Source organism: Mytilus galloprovincialis, chromosome 5 (genome assembly GCF_965363235.1).
Source record: "Mytilus galloprovincialis chromosome 5, xbMytGall1.hap1.1, whole genome shotgun sequence".
In the NCBI taxonomy this organism is placed as follows: domain Eukaryota; kingdom Metazoa; phylum Mollusca; class Bivalvia; order Mytilida; family Mytilidae; genus Mytilus; species Mytilus galloprovincialis.
Window position 1 is genome coordinate 98,520,252 of NC_134842.1, and position 9,451 is coordinate 98,529,702.

At 32.2% G+C, this 9,451-nt stretch overlaps 1 long non-coding RNA gene across 1 annotated transcript; it reads left to right on the forward strand.

Annotated features, from left to right (window-relative positions):
* The first annotated feature begins 487 nt into the window (after positions 1 to 487).
* Positions 488 to 8,067, forward strand: LOC143074881 (uncharacterized). Its single transcript, XR_012978141.1, has 4 exons — positions 488 to 728; positions 3,958 to 4,039; positions 5,573 to 5,671; positions 7,786 to 8,067. It is a non-coding gene; the product is annotated as an uncharacterized LOC143074881 (long non-coding RNA).
* Positions 8,068 to 9,451: the final 1,384 nt, after the last annotated feature.

Consider the following 9,451-nt stretch of genomic DNA (forward strand, 5'->3'; position numbering starts at 1 on the left):
GTTTTCTGTGACCTCATTTTGTAAAATATATGTACATGATATTTTATTTATTACACTCTAACTGTCTAACAGTTACATTTAATTATTCTCTGATTTAGAGTAATTCTCGTTTGTCAATTTTCCAAACTTCACCATCATGCCCCCCTCAGCACAGTAATTTAATTATGAATGGAACAAAATGTGAATGAGTTATAAATAATAGATAATTGATTGAATATCCTTTATTTAGTTTTTCTTTATTCTCATGATTCTTCCAGAGACACTATGATTTTATATGCTCTGAGAATAATGATCCTTTATTCTATATTTTTGCTTTTAAACTAACTTTGTTGTTTTTTTGTTTTTTTTTTGTCCTTATTTAATCCCCCATTCTCGATTCCAGACCAAGTTAACTCTCACATAAATGATATGATATTATACGTAAACGTACGAAAGCTTGGATCCTCGAATACGGAAAACCGGAAATCTTTTCACCGTGGTCGTTTTTGTATAATATGACGCGAAAGGACGCTCGTCTGCTGATGTTTGAAATGGTCAGACAGTAACTGTTGATACAAAGAACTTTGGTTTTTCAAACAGATGGTTCAAAAAGCTATTGTAAACAGATATACTGAAATGGGTTACATTACCGATTAACTGGAAGAAACCGGGGAACAAAACATACATTTTAAAAAGTCATCGCAACAAAAGTGTATCCGGATAACTTTTTTGTACTTGTCCAATGAAATGTAAATATAATCATGCACATTTTTAGGACGATGTTAGACTAGTTTTATACTTTCATGAAAAAATATATAGTCACTTTATCCACGTCATGCATGTAAACCCCGAAAACCAGTCTAAAATTGACAAAAACGGAAGCAAGTCAGTTCGCCCCACTGGTAAAACGCCAAACGCCCCACTTTTTTAACAACACGGCCTGTTTTTTTAAATTGCTCCACTCTTTTTAAGGTTTATGTACCCTTCTGTTGCCATTTTTGTACGAACTTTTCAAACTTCAATTGTATCAAAACTACAGATATTATGAATAATAGAGATACGAAGGGTAGGCCATTTTGTACATATTCCAAGGGGAAACTTGATGCAAAGCATTATTTTTTACTGTTCCATTACATTTAATAGAAAAAGAGGACTTTGTGGCAAATAAATCAAGATTTTTATAGAAAATCCAAGGCCTTTATCCTTGTACTCTCATATTTTGCAATTTGATGACTGATAGATAAGGATTATTGCATGCAGTGCTAGCATTGATTTCCTTAAAACAAGTTTATAAATGTAGTTATTGGTTAAGACAAGTATGAATATGACCAAAATCAAGTACACCTTTTAGGGTGCTCTCGACTTTAGTGACTCAGTACGAGGTGTTTTGTAATTTACAGGTTACTTAGAACTTTTTGTAAAAAATAAACACTAGCATATCATAGAAAATCAAGTGAGTAATTTATGTTTCAAATTTTATAACAAAAATCTCTGTATTAAAAAGGCTGTGGATTTTCTATAAAAATCTTGATTTATTTGCCACAAAGTCCTTTTTTTCTATCATGTCTATCAAATGCAATGAAACAGTAAAAAATAATGCTTTGCATCAAGTTTCCCCTTGGAACATGTACTAAATGGCTTATCTCTATTATTTATTATATCTCTAGTTTTGATACAATTGAGGTTTGAAAAATTCGTACAAAAATGGCTACAAAAGGGTACATAAACATTAAGGGAGCTCAGTCTCATTCATCTACCATTTGAATTGTATGGGAGAAAAGGGGGTGGTTGGGGGTTGGATGAAAGTGAAATATCGAGGACGAGTTTTGAGTAAAAATCTAAAAGCCAGGACAAAAAAAGTGTAACGACAATGCAGGATAACATTTTCATCATAGCCCCCCCCCCCTAAACCCTTGAAAATCCAAGTGGGAACTACCTTACCAACTCACCCCACTTTATGTGCAACTTTGGATCAAATCCAGTTAAATATCCAGGTTTGAAATTAGCAGGGGCCCATTTGCCCCTAAAATTTGGAGTGGGCTTCTGAAACTTCTGCTTTTCTTTCATAGAACTATATAAATTGTGTAAAAAATATAAGATGTGGGCTACTATGCCATAATTTGAACTTCAGCTTTTATCCGACAGCTTATATGTCGAATAAAAGCTCTACAGAGCTTAATTATGTTGTATTGTTATATGTATAACTGACTTTAAATAAATTTTATGCTTTTATGCTCATACTTCAATCCCTAATTATACAGTACTCCTGCCAACAGTCATGACAGTGGCAACTCACCTTACTTGGGAAAAATCTAAATGAATACAACATCAATATACAGTGCTCCAGTTAGAAATCAAAAGGGGCAGGGTGCCAGTGGAGGGCAGGGCACTTTTTTATGATAGGAAAAGGCACTGCTCATTTCTTTTGTTTACGTTTCTGTGTGTATCACGAGTTCATATTCTTTTTTTTACTGTATACATGGTATATATGTTGTCAATAAAGATGCATAAGGTCCGAGACCGCAATTGTCGTCCCTTGATTTTCGTTATTCACAAATATAGTCCCTAGAGTAGTGTTGACAGTGGGTTACTTGCCATTAATTTTTATACCCCTTCCAAATTTATTTCTCCATGTTTAATGCCTCAAATTGCAAGAAAGGGGGTGAAATTACAGTGTAAAAAAATTTTGGTCCCTAATTTTTTTTAGGAAAGTAGAGTTTGGTCCAGCTGAAAAAGGTTAAAAATTAGCACCTCGGAAGCTGTCAAAAGATTTCAAGACGCCCTATATGTAAAATTGTCCATATTTTGAGTTAGAGCCGATGAAGTTTTCTATAATTTTGATATAATTTGTCCCAAAAGTAGTACAGCACACTGTAAAAATTTCATTGAGAAAGCGCAGGTGGGATTTTAAAAATTTTATGTATATGTTATAAAGGTCTGCCAACTTGCCCTACTTTAAAAAATGAAAACTTATCTACCCAGATTTAAAAAAAAATGTGACTGTCACCAGTAAAACTGCATTTGCAACTGTCAAATCCACAATTGACGGTGACAACTCTTCAACTACAGTACTGGTATTCCGATTCTAATTCATAACAAAAAGATATAATACGATGGAGTTTGAAAAAATGTATAAATTGACATACAAAAAAAATCTGTGAAACTTCATGAATGATTTTCGCGCAAAGACGTCATGGCTAAATATGACTTCATACGAATGAAAACTTACAAATTGGAGGTTAATAAGTTGCCTCTTCGATTCAAATTTGGATAAAATCACTGTAAAACAGTGAATTGGAGATGGTGTTGTTCTATTAATGACAACATTGTAGTAAATCGAACCTTTGTTGATCCAATCAATTCAATATTGCGGTTCCCTCCTTAGTTTTGTCTTGTCAACTGGGGAAATGTATGTATTAGGTCCGAGACCACAATTGTCGTCCCTTGATTTTCGTTGTTCAGTCCCTAGTGTTGACAGTGGGTTACTTGCCATTAATTTTTATACCCCTTCCAAATTTATTTCTCCATGTTTAACAATGTTTAATGCCTCAAATTGCAAGTAGGGGGGTGAAATTACACTGTAAAAAAATTTGGGTCCAGAATTTTAAAGGAAAGTCAATGAAAGTAGTGATTTGGTCCAGGTCAAAGCTGTCAAAAGATTTCAAGACGCCCTAAACATAAAATTGTCCATATTTTAAGTTAGAGCCGATGAAGTTTTCTATAATTTTGATATAATTTGTCCCAAAAGTAGTACAACACACTGTAAAAGTTTCTTTGAGAAAGCGCAGGTGGGATTTTTTTTATTTTCATTAATGTTCTAAAAGAAATGCACTATGAAATGATTGTGGTATCGGACCTAAGATTTATTGGAGAATACATTTATTTAACTACTCTTATCATGTATATGCTTAATTTTTTTAGTGATTTGCCAGATAATTGCAAAGAAACCTGTTAATTGTATCATAATATATTTTATAGGTTTTTTAGCCAACTCAAAATCATGCTTTTATTAGGACCCCCTTGTTGTACTGAGGAAGTGGACCGCTCAAGAAGATGAAAGGTAATGTAAATATAAAAATAAGAAAATGTAGTATGATTGCCAATAAGAAAAGAGAGGAAATTGTAAAAGTGAAAATTCACTTGTTTTCCAATCCTAATACTAATAAAAGTGTCTTATATTGTAATGTTTAAATAACCTAATTATTTAAAAAAAATAATTGTTTACACTAATGAGAAAAAACAACTCTCCATCAGAGATCAAATGACATCAAAGTTAACAACTATAGGTCGCCATGCATCCTTTAACCATGAGCAAAGCCCATACATTATACCATATATGCTGTAAATTCTGAAATATTGTGTGCATTTATTATTGCCACCATTGCCATTTTCAGTGGCAGATCCAGAAATTTTCATAAGTGAGGGCCCACTGACTGCCTAAGAGGGGGCCCGCTCCGGTCATGATTCAGTGATTCCCTATATAATCAACCAAATTTTTCCCAGAAAAGGGGGGCCCTGGCCCCCACCTAAATCCGCCTCTGATTTATGCAAGTTTAATTTTTTAGGATTTTGAGAAAAATCCTGTTAAATTCATAAAAAATATTTCAAAATGCGAGTTTAAATTATTGTGTTTACAACTAAACTCTGTCCCATTTTTAGCAATAATCATGCTAATAAAAACCTCAAAATAATTTCTGAATTTACAGTAGTCTGGTATATAAAAAGACCCTAAATGAAAACGAAAAATTTGTAAAACAATTCAAACTGAATTACAGGCTTCTGACATGGGACAGGCACATACTAATTGAAGGATGTGATGGGGGCTAGACTATATAGCTAGCAGTTTGTGGTGCCAAACCCACCTAACCTGGTACATGTATATTGATGTGAAAAGGGCTTAACTCACCAGATCTATACAATAAACAAAAAAGAAATGCATCTAACAAAAACACACACAAGACGTGTTTTTTGACAGTAAATTTATTCACACATTGGCAAGATACATGTACATTGAAAAGTTGTTCTTTTGTTAATTGCCTGAAGTACGGATTATAACACAAATGACAACAGGCCCGAGAATACAGTTCTTCCGTAGTGCATTAAATTCAAATTAAAAAAATCGCAGCTGCTCTTTTCTCAAAAAGTTTTTTACAGTGTAGTGTACTACCAGTGAGACAAATAATATCAAAATTGTAGAAACTTCTACCAGCTCTAATGTTTACGAGTTTAGTCTTTCCTATATCAAAATGGTGTATTTTAACATTTTTGCCTATTAACTTAAAACAGAAAAACAAGATCTAATAAACATCTGACAATAATTAATGCCTAGAATGATTTTTTAACTGTATACAGCAGAATAGATAAATTAAAACCAGAAAGTTCATACTGTACATATATTTATTAGCTAAGCTGTTGATCTTCTTTCTGTTGTTTGCTTACATGTTCTTTGCATTCACTCAAAAGTAAAAGTACATATAGTTCTGTAAAGGTATAAATTAGTGAGCATCAGTTCAATATGTTCATACTACATCTAGTTTTTGTCTGGACTTCATGGACTTCTTGATTAAATAATTTAGATTTTATACAATTTTAGCTTGATACCAAAAGAATGGAAAGTAGAGTATTAAAACCACTGGTGAACATGTACTGTACATGTAGGTGTGAATGTCCTGCAAAAAGAACTGATATCAAAGTATGTTCAGTAAATATAAATAATTTGATGCACTCTGTTCTCAAGTATAATTGTACATGTACACTTGCTTATTTTTCTCTCTTTCCAATGTCAAGTATGCTTCAAGGCATCCTTACCCTGACCCCCTCCTGCTTCATACACACACACTCAGAAGTTCAAATAATCAGCATTTATAATATTACAAACCTACCTAGTCAGACTGGCCTATACAATGTATATATTATGAATTGACAAGTTGTTCTTGTTTTGAATACATAAAATATTTGCCACTGGACATAGTTTCCGTACAATAACTTTAGTATAAGTAAATGGATCTCTATCTCTATGAAATTTAAATACAAGGTTTGAACCCACACAAGGAAGATTGGAATTGATTTTGGGGTTATGGTCCCAACAGTTTAGGAACAAGGAGCCCAAAAGGGGTCAAAATAAGTATTTTCCTAGGTTCCAGACAATTACTTGTGTATAAGTGTATGGATCTTTCTGAAATTGTACCACAAGGACTTGAAGGTTCCATACCAAAAAAAAAAGGTTGGGATTGATTTTGGGGGTTATCAATGGTTATGGCACACACTGTTTATGAATTAGGGGCCAAAAACAATACTTCTCTAATACTTTGTATAAGTTGCTTATTTCTAGACCAATTTCAAAGGGGTTTTATTCTTGAATTCTTGGGGTTCTTTAATATGCTGAATCAAACCCTGTATTAAGTTTTTTTTAATTTGGTCCCCGTTTTTATACGACCCCAAAATGTTTGCGTTCTTATATTGCATGTATTGGTATCACGTTGTCGGCTATATAAAATGTACAATATACAATGCAATATTCATTTAACTACCAACTGATAAATTAAAGCAATCTTCACCATTCAGTGATTACAAGCACTCTGATTACCATTCTAGGGTTATGCCCCTTTACAAGTGGAAAAATTGAAGGATTTTTTAGTTTCTGTTCTCTTAACTTAAGTTTGTCTCAACTTAATTTAATGAAATGTGTATATAATGCTTATTACCTCTAAACTCAGTTTAAGTTCAATTTTTGGCATCTTCACTTTTACAGTTCTTGAGTTATGTCCCTTTATAACGTTATATGCTAGCGGGGGCATCATCTGTGTCCTTTTGGACACATTCCCCATTTATTTTTTTAGAAGTTACTATTACATTTGTAATTCTAACCATGACTGTATGACATTTTATATTTTAATATTTTATGATGTATTTAAATGAGTAGTTATTGTTGCAAACTCCATTAGAATTTTGAATTGAGATCATTTTTGGAATAAGAGAAAGGGGGACGTGGAAATAAAATTGGGGTGGGGGTCAATTTTTTTTTCTCATTTTAGATTTCAGAATTTAAAAAGAAAATTTCTTCAAATATTTTTTTTTTGAGAGGATTAATATTCAACAGCATAGTAAATTGCTCAAAAGCAAAAGAATTAAGTTCATTAGACCACATTTATTCTGTGTCAGAAACCTATGATGTGTCAACTATTTAATCACAATCCAAATTCAGAGCTGTATTCAGCTTGAATGTTGTGTCCATACTTGCCTCAACCTTCAGGGTTCGACCTCTGCAGTCGTATAAAGCTGCACCCTGTGGAGTATCTGGTTAAATTGGTCGCCATTTAGGTCCAAATGCCATACATATTATATACACAGGTAATGTGTAGTACACATGCATGAATAGAGTTAGTTTTCATTATTTAAAAAAAAAGGAAAATATGTAGTATCATTGCCAATGAGACAACTATTCATCAGGTCAAAATGACTGAATGTTAGCAACTAAAGATCACTTTACATGTATGTACAACTTTCAACAATGAGCAAAACCAATACAGCATCAAGCAAGCTATGTCCTGGAATGACAGATGTAAAACAATTCCAAAGAGAAAATTAAGGGCCTGATTTACATAAATGCGAAAAAAAACAACCATGATAAATACATGTAGCAAAAACAACAACTATTATTTCTCCACTCCAGTTGTTCACACGATATTTATGTATATATATATATATATGTAAGTTTGGTAAATCATTACTTATCAAATTTATGTTATCATTTTTGCTTGATTGGTAAGCCAATATTTTATGGTTATTTTTTTTTTTTAATTACAGCAACTGTATTCCAAGAGTCTGATGGCTGATAATGTATTACAGGATTTTATCATTCAAGCAACATCTTAGAAGGATAAGTGCAAATGTATGAAGGAAGCCGTGGGTACAAATAGCAATTACAGCAGATACATGCAGGAGAGAACTCTTAAACAAAGACATGATATGGGAGTGATGTATTCAAGAAATCTCAAACACATGGAATTAAATATTGTGTATATTTTTTCAAACACAAGTACTTTCAGAATATAATACAATCATGACAATTCAAATTCAAATTATTGTTTATAGTCTCAAAATGAATAATGCATGTTTTAAACTGAATTTTATATAAATATTTGAAATAACAAGAACTTTTATATTATTGTGAAGCCAAACTTTGAAATTTTCTAATAATATAAAAAAACTCATCATAGATACCAGGACTAAATTTAGTGTATACGCCAGATATGTTTGTTGTTTGTCAAAATTTGTTTTGAAATAAGAAGGAAACAGTTGTAAATAACTGTAAGGCATTCAATATGGCATATCAAATATATTTAACAGAACCTTTCTATTTCAATTTATTAATATAATGCGAAATGAGGTATAAATCAATCAGACAGCTACACAACAACAAAAACATATGAAAGGCATTAAGGTGCTAACATACAGTCCTCAACAATAAACAGTTGTCTAAACAATGTCATGATCTACTTAATTAACCAGAGTCTATACCAATCAAAGAGCTGCTATTAACACAATTTTTTTTAGATATGCTTTTTATTAGGATGAGACTTAAGACAACCACTGAAACCCTGGCTTAAAACAGGCACACGAATATGTGGCAGGGTAAACTACTTTTTTTCTTCAAAATTTTTAAAGAAGCATTGGCATCTTTTGCAAGTAAGACAATTTCCACAATGGGATTGGATTGTCTTATGACTGATAACCACAAAATGACTTGTATATATACATATTAAAAATGAAATATTCATCAGTGCTTACATATTCTTTAATTGAATTACCAATCCTTACATCACTTTTTAAAAAAATATTGCGACTTGAACATAACCAACAAAATTCTAGGAGTGAACTTAAGGTAACCTGGATATTTGCTTGCCTTCTTTGTTTTATTACATCTTATCTCTTGCATTGGAGATATTGTGAGTTTGGATTTGTACTGATAAGGATCAAGAAAGTAAAATACAATTGAAGTATGAACACATAGTCAAGACCAAGAAGAATATTTATTTATATCAAAATAGAATGTGCACTAGATTAGCATTGACTTATCTAAAATATGCTCAAATACTGTGAATTTGTGTGATTGGTGCTCAATTCACCTTCATTTCATTTTAGAAAAATTAATACGAATGCTTGATTCAGGTTAGCTTCACATGAAAAATTTAACATGAATTTCATGTTAGCTGAGCTCAATTTACATTAATTGAACGCGAGTTTCATGTATAAGCTTGTTTCAGGTGAATCTCACATGAAATTTACCTGAACAAAATTTGCCTGTGTATATATATGGAAAACCCATGTATAACCCATTTAATTCACATTAGAACTTCGATACATGTCAACGATCATGGTAATTGGACAAATAGGAATACATTTTGAAAAATATTTAATACAGGCACCATGCCTTTTACATGCAGAAATCACGCATGTATCACAGGTGTAT